Raw genomic sequence first — 13,389 nt, forward strand, 5'->3', positions numbered from 1 at the left:
GAAGGGTGAGGATCTCACATCACACAGTCCAGAACCAGCTATATTTGCATGACAAATGTCATACATGTTCACTGTGGAAGTTTCAGAAAATACAGATATGCAAAAATAAAAAGGTGAAAATCATGTTCTATTAGTTCTGAAGAGGTAAGATCCAATCAGCCAGTCCCAGGGTACTGCTGAATGCTACCTGTTTCTCATTAATGATTGAGCAAGCCATGTTCTAGTCTTCTCCCTATCAATAGTCCAAGCACTCTAGCGGTTTGACATTTTGTTATACACACTCTGAGAAATTCAATTTCTTCCTTCTATTAAGTCAAAAGTAAAAAAACAAAAACCAAAAAAAAAAAAAAAAAAACCCAGATTTTAGAAAGGTTGTTAAGAAAAACTTTATTTCTTCTAGGAACCAGTTTTTGCTTTTTTTCCCAGGTAACATGTGCCATATGATTTATCAGGTTTTCTCTTTTTGCCCAGGCTACTAGGAAACTCAAAGATACATCTCATGCTCCAGACCAGCAACTTTAACCCTTTGGGTAGGCGTGTGCTTCTTCCCTCTTCTGCATGTTCCAAATTGTATTTTATCATATCAACTCTATTATGCATGTGTGTGTGTGTGAAGAAGACAGGGATGAATATAGCCACAGAAGGGAGAAGACCTTGAGTTATTGCCCCAGAGAGTTGCTGGGCGTCACTTGCCCTGTTCAACTTTGTCCACTCTACGCCAGCTGCCCAGCACTGGGAGAGTCATCTGCCACAGTAGAACAGACTTTTCTGTCACCCTCCTCAACAGCAGATGGCCGCTCTGCACTCATCCGTGTCATACATCATTGCTGAGTGAGACACCACCAACCACTGTGCAAATCACTAAGCGTCTTTGCCTCCAACTCTGTGGTAGGCTGGGAATTATGCCTGCGCACTCAAATCCACTCTATTTCGATAATTTTTCAGCTAAGGGGGCTCAACCGAGCATCGTGACAATGGTAAGGGGTGGAGCTAGGGGCTGTCAGTGGGATTATGGTTAGATTTTTAATTAGATGGGGCATTTTAATTAGGTTGGGCAAAAGCTTTTTCAAGGAGGTGAAAGCATTGTCTCCTCCGGCGAGCACATCTCTGGCTTATTTAGCTTCCTTGATTCACAAGTTAGTCCCTCTTGAAGTGTTTTTCTTGTACTTTGTTTATTTGAGGCTGATAGTCTGGGCATGGGGCCCAGTTTAATATAATTTTTACTGCTGCTACCACATCCCAAATTCTATTGAGATGGTTGTTATCATTGTTGTTAAGACACCTTACAGTGTCAATTACCAAGGCCAGGTGTACTCCCATACTCCCCCCACCCCAGCGCACCCCTTTTCTTTTCTTTTTCTTTCTTTCTTTTTTTTTTTTGAGATGCAGTCTCGCTCTGTTGCCCAGGCTGGAGTGCAGTGGCGCGATCTCAGCTCACTGCAAGCTCCGCCTCCCGGGTTCACGCCATTCTCCTGCCTCAGCCTCCCGAGTAGCTGGGACTACAGGAATCCGCCACCACGCCCGGCTCATTTTTTGTATTTTTAGTAGAGACGGGGTTTCACCATGTTAGCCAGGATGGTCTCGATCTCCTGACTTCGTGATCCTCCCGCCTTGGCCTCCCAAAGTGCTGGGATTACAGACGTGAGCCCCTCCGCCCGGCCCCCTTTTCTACTTCACCTATTAGAAATGAAGCTGATGCTTACTCCCGTGCCATTGAGACAATGTGCGTTTGTGACTCTGTAGCATAGCAAAGTAGATATTTGGTAATTATCTGGATAATTTGATTGGGATAGGGAAATAGTTCCAATCACTTAGGTCCTAGAGTTTATCTGTGAGTCTAAAGAACATGAAATCTCCCCCCACATTGCTTATAATTTCCTCTGAGTTCTATAAATACATAGGCTGCTTTTACAGCAAATTTGCCTCCCTAATTATGTTTTACATAATCTAATACATTCATATTAGTTTGCCTCCTCTAAGCATATAGCAGCCAAAAGATACCTTGGCTGGAAGGCTAGAGAGGGAAACTGACCACAGTGCATCATCAGTGTAGAGATGACAGCTGACAATAATAATATAGATTCAGCACTGACAAAAGAAAGGAAATAGTGCAACATTTGGTTTGAAAAGTGTGTGTGTGTGTGTGTGTGCGCGCGTGCGTGTGCCTGTGTGTGTTCCAGTGTTCCAGTTGGGTCAGACCCTTAGCATGACTTTAGAATGCAGGCGTTTAAGGTGAGGGATTGTAATAATAACCCACTTCAGGAGTGTGGACATTAGCCAATAGACATGAACCTCTGGCTTCCCGCCAAGACCTGAGGTGGAGCCCAGGCCTGGGCTTGTCCACAAGGTTCATGTCTTCAGCAGATACAGTCTTGCTGCAGAATTGTACTGCACTAACAATGAGACTCACTGGAAAAATAAATAAAATGCTTTAAATGTTTAAATGCATTTCCAAGTATTCATCTTCCAAATATTTAGACCCTGAGCCGATTTGGGCCAAGAGCCCAAGCTTCCTGTACATGCAGGATGGTTCCAGCAATCTCCTGAAGATCAGCAAATATGTAACAACTTAAAATATCATCCTCTCAGAGCCAAAAGAATAATTCCCTAGGTATTGCTCCAGGAAATCAACTAGCTGTCTCTGTCCAAAGTCCTCCTTCATAATGTCTGTAGGAGCACATTAGTTTTAGTAACTTTAGTAACTTCTTACAAAGGCCTCCATGAGACCATGGTCTGTGTCTGCTGTGAGACTCCAATATAAACAGGAGTGGGAAAGGAGATTTGAGAGTAGAGACGTGTAGGATGAAAAGGGAAAAGGGAAGGGAGAGAGGTGCAGAAAGAACAAACAGCCTATTGAGGATATTGGTAGCCACAGAAGGTTTTGATGCCTGCACCAAGTCTCGAAGGGTAAGTCTGAGTAAACCAAGGTTGTTTGGTTTTGTTTTGTTTTGTTTGCTTTTTTAACAGAGGGGAGGGGTGTTGGAAAACGACTTCCTTTTGCATTTAAATTTCTCTAAATTCAGTAGTCAGGTAATTTATTCTCCTTTTTCCAGCCATATCCATACTAAAACATTTTATTTTCCTTTTTCTTTCTAAGCCACCACAGCAAAAAGAAAAAAAAATCATAGCACTGCCAAGGAATTTATCTACTTCTGAAGTTCAGCAATCATATCTTTATCTAGGAAGCTCCACAAAATAAAATAAATACCTTCCATGTAGATTTTGATTCTAGGGTACCTGTATTAGTGTTTTGTTCAGTCTTCCTCGTGGACTAAGTAGAACAGTGAAGTTGAATCTTACATGCACTCAACTTTTATAAGTTCAATTATATACGAGACAGAGAGAGAGAGAGAGAATGAATGTTGTTCTTAAAAAGCATGTGCCCCAAAGTGAACATAAGAAATGAATCTATTGTGCCTGACCTGACTCCATGCTCATAGATAACTCACCATGCAGTCTCTTGCTTAAAATACACATTTCTCATATACATGACCCCAAAATTCAAGCAAACTGCTTCACTGATACTCAAAGAAGAAAACAGCCCTGCTTTCCAATGACGGAGCGAAAACTGGCTGAGAGACAGTGTGCCAGTCTCTGACATGACACCTCCCTAAGAGAGTTGCAAGAGTAGTTTTGATAACCTGTGATTTTCATCTTGGAGCTGACTTTAGAACCTGACCCTCTCATCAGCCACATCTCTGCTGAATTAATCCCCCTTGGCAAATGCAAAAGTAAAAAGAAGTGGGATCATTTTTCCAATATCTCTGAATTTGTGCCAAGACTAGAAACTTTGCTTTCTCAAACTCCATGGCCAACCACAAAGCGCATTGCAATCTCTTTAGCCTTTTCACCAATTTGGAGTACAAAAATGGTCCACAGACAAAAGCCACAAGAGACAGGGAGCCATTTGTTCTTTTATTCACCAAATATTTGTGGAGTGCTAATTATGTAACAGGCACAGGATTTAGTAGGGAGCTACTGCTGAATGAAAAGAGTCAAAAGCCCTACTTTTGACTTGGCAATTATCAAGCTAGCTTGGTAACCTACTGTTGACTTGGCAATTATCAAGCTTGTTAGCTTGCTGTGTGACATTGGAAGAATTGCTCGACCTCCCTGAGTTTCCTTTGCCTACTTCACCAAAAAACGTGAAACAATACGGCACATAAGTCCTAAGGTTTCTCTCAGTTATATATTATGTGAAATTGGCTTAGAAATATTTTTTAAAACTTGAGAGAAATATAACAAACTTCCTTATAGCAACGTTTGTCTATTACTAACAAGCACTTTGCCCCTGGTAGCCTTTGTCCTCAGCTTTGCTCCCCAATGTTACGGTCAATTTCACCACCTATCTCTCTTCCACATGCATCGACATTAGCTGCTCCCCGTCTCCCACTCCTGGAGCTTCCAGTAGACACATAAACGAAATGAAGGGGCTTCTTCCTAGGTTTTGTTCCCTGTCATAGTTGCTCTTGTTCAAGCCCTACCAGAGTGATTCAGGCTTCAGTGTTTTGATTAAAAGTAGTGATAGCCATGTTGTGGACAAAAGATATGGAAATAGATCTCTTGTATGATTAATCATACTTTCGGTTGTGTAAATGTTTCATTTTCAATGACTACATCATCGGTAATATGACTTTTGTGTTATATCATCAGGCATGTGGGCCTGTTCACACTTAGTTATTGAATTTGGCATAATAATGGCTTAAGCACCAATTGTCTTTATCCCATCTAACTGAAGGAGTAATAATAGCAAACATTTGGTTACTCTGGGGGGAAAAGTTCTATAAAATGCTTAAATGTTTGTGATACTATATCAAGGAATGTTAGCCAAATATTACTTTCTGCAATACCCACTTCTTAGTTGTTCTATTCAATCAATAAATGAATATTGGAAGAAGGCCTAGTCAATCAAGAGTTGTGCTTAATTCACCCCACTGAGCATTCAGGAGAAGACCAAGTAGAAGTGTACAATTTCCTGAAATAAGAGGAGATATGGTGGCAAGCCAGGGATGCCTCAATTTGAGTGCCACTTTTGTAGGTAGCTAGATGTTTGATCCCCAGGTAGCTACTCTGTCATTTTGAGCTTTACATTCTCCACAAGGACTTTAATAACTCCTGCTTCATCTTCTTCACAAAAATTTTGTGAGGATAAACTGATGGTGTAAAAAAAAGAGGAAGAAGTATCACATGTACATAATGCTTACTTGCCAAGCATTTCATATATATTCACTTATTTAATTCTCATAACAACCCTGTTTTATAAGAGACCAGTCATTGAGAGGTTAAGCGGTTTGTTAATAAAAGGTGGAGTTGGCATTCAAATTGAGAAAGCATTCATACTTTTATCCCCTATATGATAATAAATTATACAGAGGTAGCTACTAAAATATATTTAATGCATAGAAGGGAAGAAACAAACTTTTTTCACCCTCTCCCACTTTTAATGGAAATGTGGAGGTGGGAGAAGATAAATATCTGCAACAGTTTTAATGCACACTACATGATTAAGATGACTTTGCTGGGTTAATAACAAGATGTTTCACATTCTGTAGTTTTTCTCACAAAGTTATAATGCTTTTGATCTATCAGGTTTAAAAATATCATGCATTTATGCAACAATTCCTTATTTTCCTCCTGAATTTGCATGCTAATGAATTAAAATATTTTTTTTAATATCACGACACTACGAATTGCTGGACTCAAGGGAATCTAGTATCTCTTGCATTCTGCCTGCTTCTATAAAGCAGGCTGAAACTTGAAAACCAAAGACACCAGCAACCTTCCAGCAAACAAAGGCAGTCATTATGTTTTCTGCACTTAGGAGCTTTTACTCTGCCAGGCAGATACAGAGAGCACTCATCTCTTTCCAACTCCCAAATCTCTTGACTTCCTCTTTCTCCTTCTCTCTGGCCAGGGCCTTTTGAGAGAGATGGCCAATAAGCCTCTTGTTTCAAATCTTTGCAGGAACAAGTAGATGCTACTCTCAGTGTCCACTAAACCATAAGTCCTTTGAGGATACAGGAAGACATCCACCAATCTCAAGATCAAAATGTGATAAGAGGAAGTCTGCAAGCAAAGAAGATGTTACCCACCACCACCTCTTACAGAAATGGCAGAATCTCTGGGAATAGTAAGCAGTTTATTCTATTCTTGCATGTTATATATACTAACCAAAGGTTCAGGAAAAATACTCTCCACTTAGTTTTACCTTTTAAAATATTCCTATTGTACAACAAAGTACACTATCAAGAATTGGGTATTGGCCAGGTGTGGTGGCTCATGCCTGTAATCCCAACACTTTGGGAGGCCGAGGTGGGCAGATCACTTGAGGTCAGGAGTTCAAAACCAGCCTGGCCAACATGGTGAAACCCCGTCTCTACTAAATATAAAAAAAAAAATTAGCCGGGTGTGGTGGTGGGCACCTGTAATCCCAGCTACTTGGGAGGCTGGGGCAGGAGAATCACTTGAACCTGGGAGGTGGAGGTTGCAATGAGCCAAGATCGTGCCATTGCACTCTAGCCTGGGCAACAGAGTGAGACTCTGTCTCAAAAAAAAAAAAAAAAAAGAATAGGGTATTATAATACATATTCTCTCTGAACCTCATAGCCTCATTCTATTCTACACTTGAGAAGGATCCAGTGATAGGATTTGAACCCAGGTTCAACAGATTCCAAAGCTGCCCTTTCTTTAACAACATACTGTCCCTGCATGGATTCCAGGGATCAGAAAATAGTCACGTATGATCATATTTCTTTTTTTATTCTACGTTCTAAAATATGTATAATTGTACATTATCAGGAAAATAACAAAAAGATCTAAAGAGAATAGGAGGAAAGTTATCTGAATTGTTCAGGTTTTAATCACTAAAAGCAACACATCCACACCAAACACATTAAAAAACAATCTCCTTTGAGTTTACAACTCTTGTGATGTTTCCCCAGCCTTGATTGCTAGGAAGAAGCAATTGCATAAGCCCAGAAAGGGCTACCAATAGACAACCAAATCAACATAGAAGGTAAACTTGCAAATAAAATGGTTTAAGATGGGATTGACTGCCAGAAAATCAGAGCAGCCATCTCTTTTTAACATGTCAGTACATGTCCCAAACAGTGTCCTCCAACCTATAATTTGCTTGTATAGTCCAGTCAAGAAGGACTGACTGCCCAAGGGCGTGGAACTGAGTCTTCTCTCTTGCCAACCCCTTTCTTCCTCCCACTAACAATCCAGCAGATTTCAGTCTCAAAGATGGGAGTTTAGACTTGATAGCTCTACACTGACCCTATCCCATCCCAACAAACCTAATGTTTGTATCTTCACTTCTCTGCAGATGGTTTTCACAAAGAAAGCATTCCTAATCACTCAGGAGGAACTAGGTCACCACCACAAATTGTCCTCCAGTTAAAAGCATGAACTCTTCTGGACACAAATTCTCTTCTAAGTGTGAGGATGCCATGTCTGTGATACAGGGTAAAGTGGGATGGAGTGCTTAATCCCCAAGAAAGTCCATCAGGAATAGGAGAAGGCCAGTTTAAGAGCATTTAATGTTGTCCAACAAGTCCAACTGAAATCGGGAGTGGTTAATCCTCATAAATATAATATCCATCATTAGTTATTCAGGAAATATGGGAAGTCAGTACCAAGTCAGATGGTCCAAAACACGCAAGTCAATTAAGCAGCCTGAAAGAGGTGACACGAGGCATGAGTGATGCCCAAAGAAGGTGACACGCCCAGTGTAGCTGGTTACAAAGCAAGCCTCCTGATAGCTGGACGTGTTTTGAAATACTTGTAAAGTCCTTGGTAAGCATCTCCTATTCTTGTGATAAATAAACACTACCAAGGAAAAAGTACTAAACCACTCAACTGAAGTTTGAATTGATAAAGAATGGTAATGTGCACAATACTGAATGACCTTGGAGCCTCTTTGATCTGTGTGTTTCTATATTCAGCTCAAGGTCCCATTGAAACCAAGGAGTTTATGTTTGGGCCAATAAATAGAGCTAATAAAAGTTCACCCTTGGACTGGGACTCTTTGAATGGCTGGAACATGGGTCATTTATGGTGTTTGATGACTGTGAATGCCGACAAAACTACTACTGAGTGTATATGGCTTCTTTTACACCCTAGATGAGAAAAGCCTGCCTGTAGCATGTAGGAGAGTAAAAAAGAGAATAAGCAACCTGATGCCACATATTGAAATTTCATTTGACAAATATGCATTGAATATCTACTATGTGGCAGACAGCCTTGAAGCAGGAGGGATACACAGATGAACCAAATGTAGGCCCTGCCTGTGAGACTCCAGACTGGACAGAATGCACTTAAGTCCACATAGCAGTAATACATGTCGGACTGTGAGGATGGCTGAGCAGAAGGAAGAGCAATGAATTCTCTATGGGAAGACTCTGGAAGGCTTTAACAAAGAGGTGCTCTTTAGCTGAACCTTAAAGCATAAGTGAAAAAAAAGAGCAGAAAAAGGTGGTGTTTTGAGCAGAGAACAGACACTGAGCAAGAAGCAGAAGAGCAGAGGAGCCGAGAAAGCTGGACAGAGTTCTAGAAATGTGGCATGGAAAGAATGAAAGGTCTGAGGAGGGAAAGGAGGTCAGGACCAACTACGAATGGTCTGGAATGACTTGCTACACGTGGATTTGACTTTATTTGTAGGCCGGGGGGTTGTAGAGGTTTTATATTTTTATACATTTATTTTTTAATTTTCATATTTCAACAGAGCTTGTTTCAAGTAATTATGTAAAACGTGAATGTATACAACAAAAACAAGCGGGTGATGTTTCATTAGTACAAACGTGCTTTTATAATCTTAACTTTATTAAGCTTGCTTATTCTTAAGTTAACCAATGAGAACAATTCTAATCGTCTGCACATGAGTCAAGATTTTGCACTCCGTGCAAGTGACTGAAAACTCAATTCAAACTAACTCAGGAAAAAAAGTGGGGGAGGGGAGGAAGAAGATTTATTACCCATATAAATCCAGGAGGGGTTCTGGGATTCAGGAATCAGTTGATTGTGGGGCTGAAAGAATATTATCAAAGCTTCAGCTCATTTCTCAGCTCCATGTCCCCTCTATAGTAGCTGCTTCATTCTCAACATGAGCATCCTTGGTAGTCCCCGGGAACGCTGGGCTTAGAATCACCTTTACAAGCGGCCATCTTCTCTTTCCTACCAAAGCCCACCACAGTCCCAGAACTAAGCCTCAGCGACCTGGCCCGCCTCACATGTCCATCCCTGAACCTGTGGCCAACACAATGGTGTATCCCAAATGAGCATGGTGGGTCCTGCATACATCCAGGTCTCGAAGGAAAATCGAGCTGCTGTCACCGGAAGGAGGATGCACAGGAAAAAAAACAACACAGTTTATTCTATTTTGACCAATGTGAAAATTTTAAATTTAGGATAAGGGATTGCAGGTTTATATCAGTTTTAACACTCACTTTGTTTCTGTATTTTATTTGCACAGTATTGAGAAAATTCTGATTCATTACTGGTAACTGTTTTTTAAACAGCATACCTGTTTAAATTACACCTGGAACATTCAAAATAGTCTTAAATTAAACTTGTGCCAAAGTGTAAGTAGGTTGAAAGTCTGAGTAATGGGAAGTTTTATTTCAAAGTTTAATTCTATAAACAATCTCCTCTGTTAATTTAAGTGTTCACTGGGAGGATGTTTCTCAAATATATCTATAATATCTAACAAGAAATTCAACAATGTTACTTATTTTTTAAACTTAGTATCTCAGTAACTATTGCTCAAAGCTTGAGTGTGATAAAATTAATGTTTTGCTCTTTGAGTCATAAAGTTAGGTTTCAACTTAATTGCTGGCATGCTATCACCAAATGTAAGCATGGTGATATTGCAACTTCACATTGCCAAACTGAACTCATTCAGTTTCTTGAAAAACATCAGCAAGTTTATGCAACTCTGTTATATCAGAGAACTATTTGCTAAGTCTCATTTGGGATACAATATTTAGTGATTTCTTGTCTCATTTGAAAGAGTAATAACAACACCTTGCCTCAAGACAGTTGGTAAGTGTACTTTCCCAGGAGAAAGTACACTGTGGAACCCACTACCCAATACATTCCCAAAAACTATAAAAAGGCTGAAATTGGAATCTCCTGTCTCATTAAACTGACAATGTAAAGGAAATCGCTAATCACTGTTTTTGCTTTTGTTTTTTGAGACGGAGTCTCGCTCTGTAGCCCAGGCTGGAGTGCAGTGGCGCAATCTCGCTCACTGCAAGCTCCGCCTCCCGGGTTCACGCCATTCTCCTGCCTCAGCCTCCCCAGCAGCTGGGACTACAGGCGCACACCGCCACGCCCGGCTAATTTTTTGTATTTTTAGTAGAGATGGGGTTTCACCGTGTTAGCCAGGATGGTCTCCATCTCCTGACTTTGTGATCCTCCCGACTCGGCCTCCCAAAGTGTTGGGATTACAGGCGTGAGCCACCGCGCCCAGCCTAATCACTGTTTTAAGAGATGCTCATGTCATCTTAATAGCAAGTGCTTTTCTGTGCAACTTGCCATGTCTTATTCAAAATCACATTTCACCAAGAAAATTCCTCAGCACTTTGCACCACTTCATCCCATTCTGCATAGCCTTATTTTCCTAATTGGGCTAACATGACTCTTTTCTTAGCCTGAGAGTCCTGCAAGGGCTGGAACTCTCTTATTATGTGCTTTCTCTCCATTGAGCTTACTAATGTATACTCAGAGATTAGACTGTAAATGTTTGGTGAATAAATATGTATATATGTATGTATGTATGTATGTATATTTAATGCGTTTTATTTACAAAAAAAATTAAAGGAAAATTTTCACCAAGCCATTGTTTCAAATAAAATTCTTTTTTTAATTTTTTTTTTTATTTTGAGACAGTCTCACTCTGTCACCCAGGCTGGTGTGCAGTAGCGCAATCTTGGCTCACTGCCACCTCCGCCTCCTGGGTTCAAGCGATTCTCGTGCCTCAGCCACCCAAGTAGCTGAGATCACAGGCATGCGCCACCATGCCCAGCTAATTCTTGTATTTTTAGTAGAGACGGGGTTTCACCATGTTGACTAGGCTGGTCTTGAATTCTTGGCCTCCCAAAGTGCTGAGATTACAGACATGAGCCACCACACCCAGCCTCAAATAAAATTCTTGAGAGTAAGAGTTTTTACACCCCTTATGAATAGCACACAAAACAAGAAACCAAAAACTTATCTCCTCTACAGAAATGTTTTCCAATGGCTATTTTGACCACAGGACCATTTACATTCCTCATTCATTCATCAAACAGTTAGGAAGTACCTACTACATGCTATTAAATTGTCCCCATTGCTGAGGATATCTTCTGAAAGACATTAAATACAGTTTTTTTACCTCAAGGAGTCTAGTCAGGGAGAATCATAGAACTCAAATCATCATCATGCCACCTGATGTGTGCCATAAGAGAGATAAGAATATTACGTGGTGTTGATTAGGCTCTTTCGGGTTGCCAGGAAAAGAGACGTGCTCTGGTGACTTGCATTAATGTGGTTCATTATGAGGCTACACGAGGAAGTAGGGAAGAACAGGAAGCAGTTTTAGCAGCTGCCTGGCGGGTCTGGCAGAGCCAGGAATGTCATTCAGGACATAGTATACCTCCAGCCACCTGTTCTTCTTGACATTGCTTCAACGGCAAGCATCTGTTGCTCCTTCTCTAGTGCTCTGCCAGTGTGATGACTCAGCCACGCTCTGCCCTGCTTTCTCTGCTCGTGCTGCTAAATCCTCTCTGCATTCCTTTTCTCTCCTCCATGGCTCCCGCTTAGTTGTGGCTCCCACTGCCGTGTGGATATGGCTTGCAGACTCCTCTCAGGACGTCTGCCTTTTTCGGCCCAACTTTTTGGCTTAGTCCTCTGAAAAGTCTCAAATTCAAAATGTGTGAAAGAGGCTTTGTTTGACTGGCCACTCATCATCCAGGGTACAGTGACCTCGCTGGGTGGAGCTCTGGCATCAGCCGCTGGCCACTGGACTCTCCATGGATGGCTGCCTTTGGGTCGGGCATCAGTTCTCAGTTCAGTGCACCATAGCCAGGGAAGCAGGGTCCTGGCAGAAATCACATCCACCCACGCAGAGAGCACTGTCTGCAGCAGCTCTCATCCCAAGAGTGGTGTGGCAGAGGCTGGCACTCATGCCAGTGCTGACTTTCCTCCAGCATGATGTCCCAATGTATTGGTTGCCATCCTAACTTTGACTGTGTCAACCATTCAGCTTTGCTACAAATCATGTCAGAGCTATGACAGATATTTGAAAACACATTTTTAGAGCTATTTAAAATAACCAAAAGTTCACTTTGGGAGGCCAAGACAGGCAGATCACCTGAGGTCAGGAGTTGGAGACCAGCCTGGTCAACATGGTGAAATCCCATCTCTACTAAAAATTCAAGAATTAGCCGGGCATGTTGGCAGGCACCTGTAATCCCAGCTACTTGGGTGGTTGAGGTACGAGATTCGCTTGAACCTGAGAGGCAGAGGTTGCAGTTGGCTGAGATTGCACCACTGCACTCCAGTCTGAGTGACAGAGTGAGTGACTCTGCCTCAAAAAATAAAATAAAATAACCAAAAATTAAAAACAACTTGAATACCAGAGGAAAAGAAAATACTTGAATAAATTTTAATATATTTGTAAGGAATATCATACAACTGTTCAAAAATATGACTTGGAGAACATCGTGACAAGGGAAAATGCCCACTGATATACTACTGTTCAATAAAAGTCAGTGTATGCAAGTTATATAGTATCATTACTGAATTAATTATACACATTCACATATAGAATATAGAGAGAATAAACTGGAAAGATAAGCTGACAGTGACTGTTGATGGTGGGATGATGTGTGAGTTTTATGTTCTTTCTTATGCATTCATTGTATTTATTAACCTTTCAAAAGCTAAAAAAAGAAAAAGTAGTTCTCAGTTATAAGATATAGAAAGCAGTATATAAGACCACGTTATTTCAGTAGGCAAAGCCCATAAATTGGTTTGACAAAAAGTACAAGATATCTCGGATCCCATTTCCAGTAAAGAAGCAACATTTCCTTTCTTATTCATGACTATATTAGCAAAGAAAACAAAGATGACAATGAAATGAAAAGCATGACAGAGTAACAGGATGCACAGTGCCTACTCATGAGCCCTGGGCTGTAGCTCTTAGGAGGATGTCTGGGTTGTCAAAGTACAATTCTATTTGGTGGATGGAACATGGGAGATGGCCTTCGGAAAACTATAATCCAACAGGAAAAAATGGAAATAACAGAAGATAATGCAAAGGAGTATGGGAGCCCAGAAGACATGGTTAACTCTGCCTGTGAGACGGAGGGGAAAATTTAGAAGGTTACCAACCTTTGAGCTGAGGCT

At 41.0% G+C, this 13,389-nt stretch overlaps 1 long non-coding RNA gene across 1 annotated transcript; it reads left to right on the forward strand.

The window, feature by feature from the left end:
* The first annotated feature begins 863 nt into the window (after window positions 1-863).
* Window positions 864-10,834, forward strand: LOC115934286 (uncharacterized). The gene is made up of 3 exons (XR_004070100.2): window positions 864-977; window positions 5,965-6,130; window positions 7,328-10,834. It is a non-coding gene; the product is annotated as an uncharacterized lncRNA (long non-coding RNA).
* Window positions 10,835-13,389: the final 2,555 nt, after the last annotated feature.

Source organism: Gorilla gorilla, chromosome 3 (assembly GCF_029281585.2).
Source record: "Gorilla gorilla gorilla isolate KB3781 chromosome 3, NHGRI_mGorGor1-v2.1_pri, whole genome shotgun sequence".
NCBI classification, from domain to species: Eukaryota; Metazoa; Chordata; class Mammalia; order Primates; family Hominidae; genus Gorilla; species Gorilla gorilla.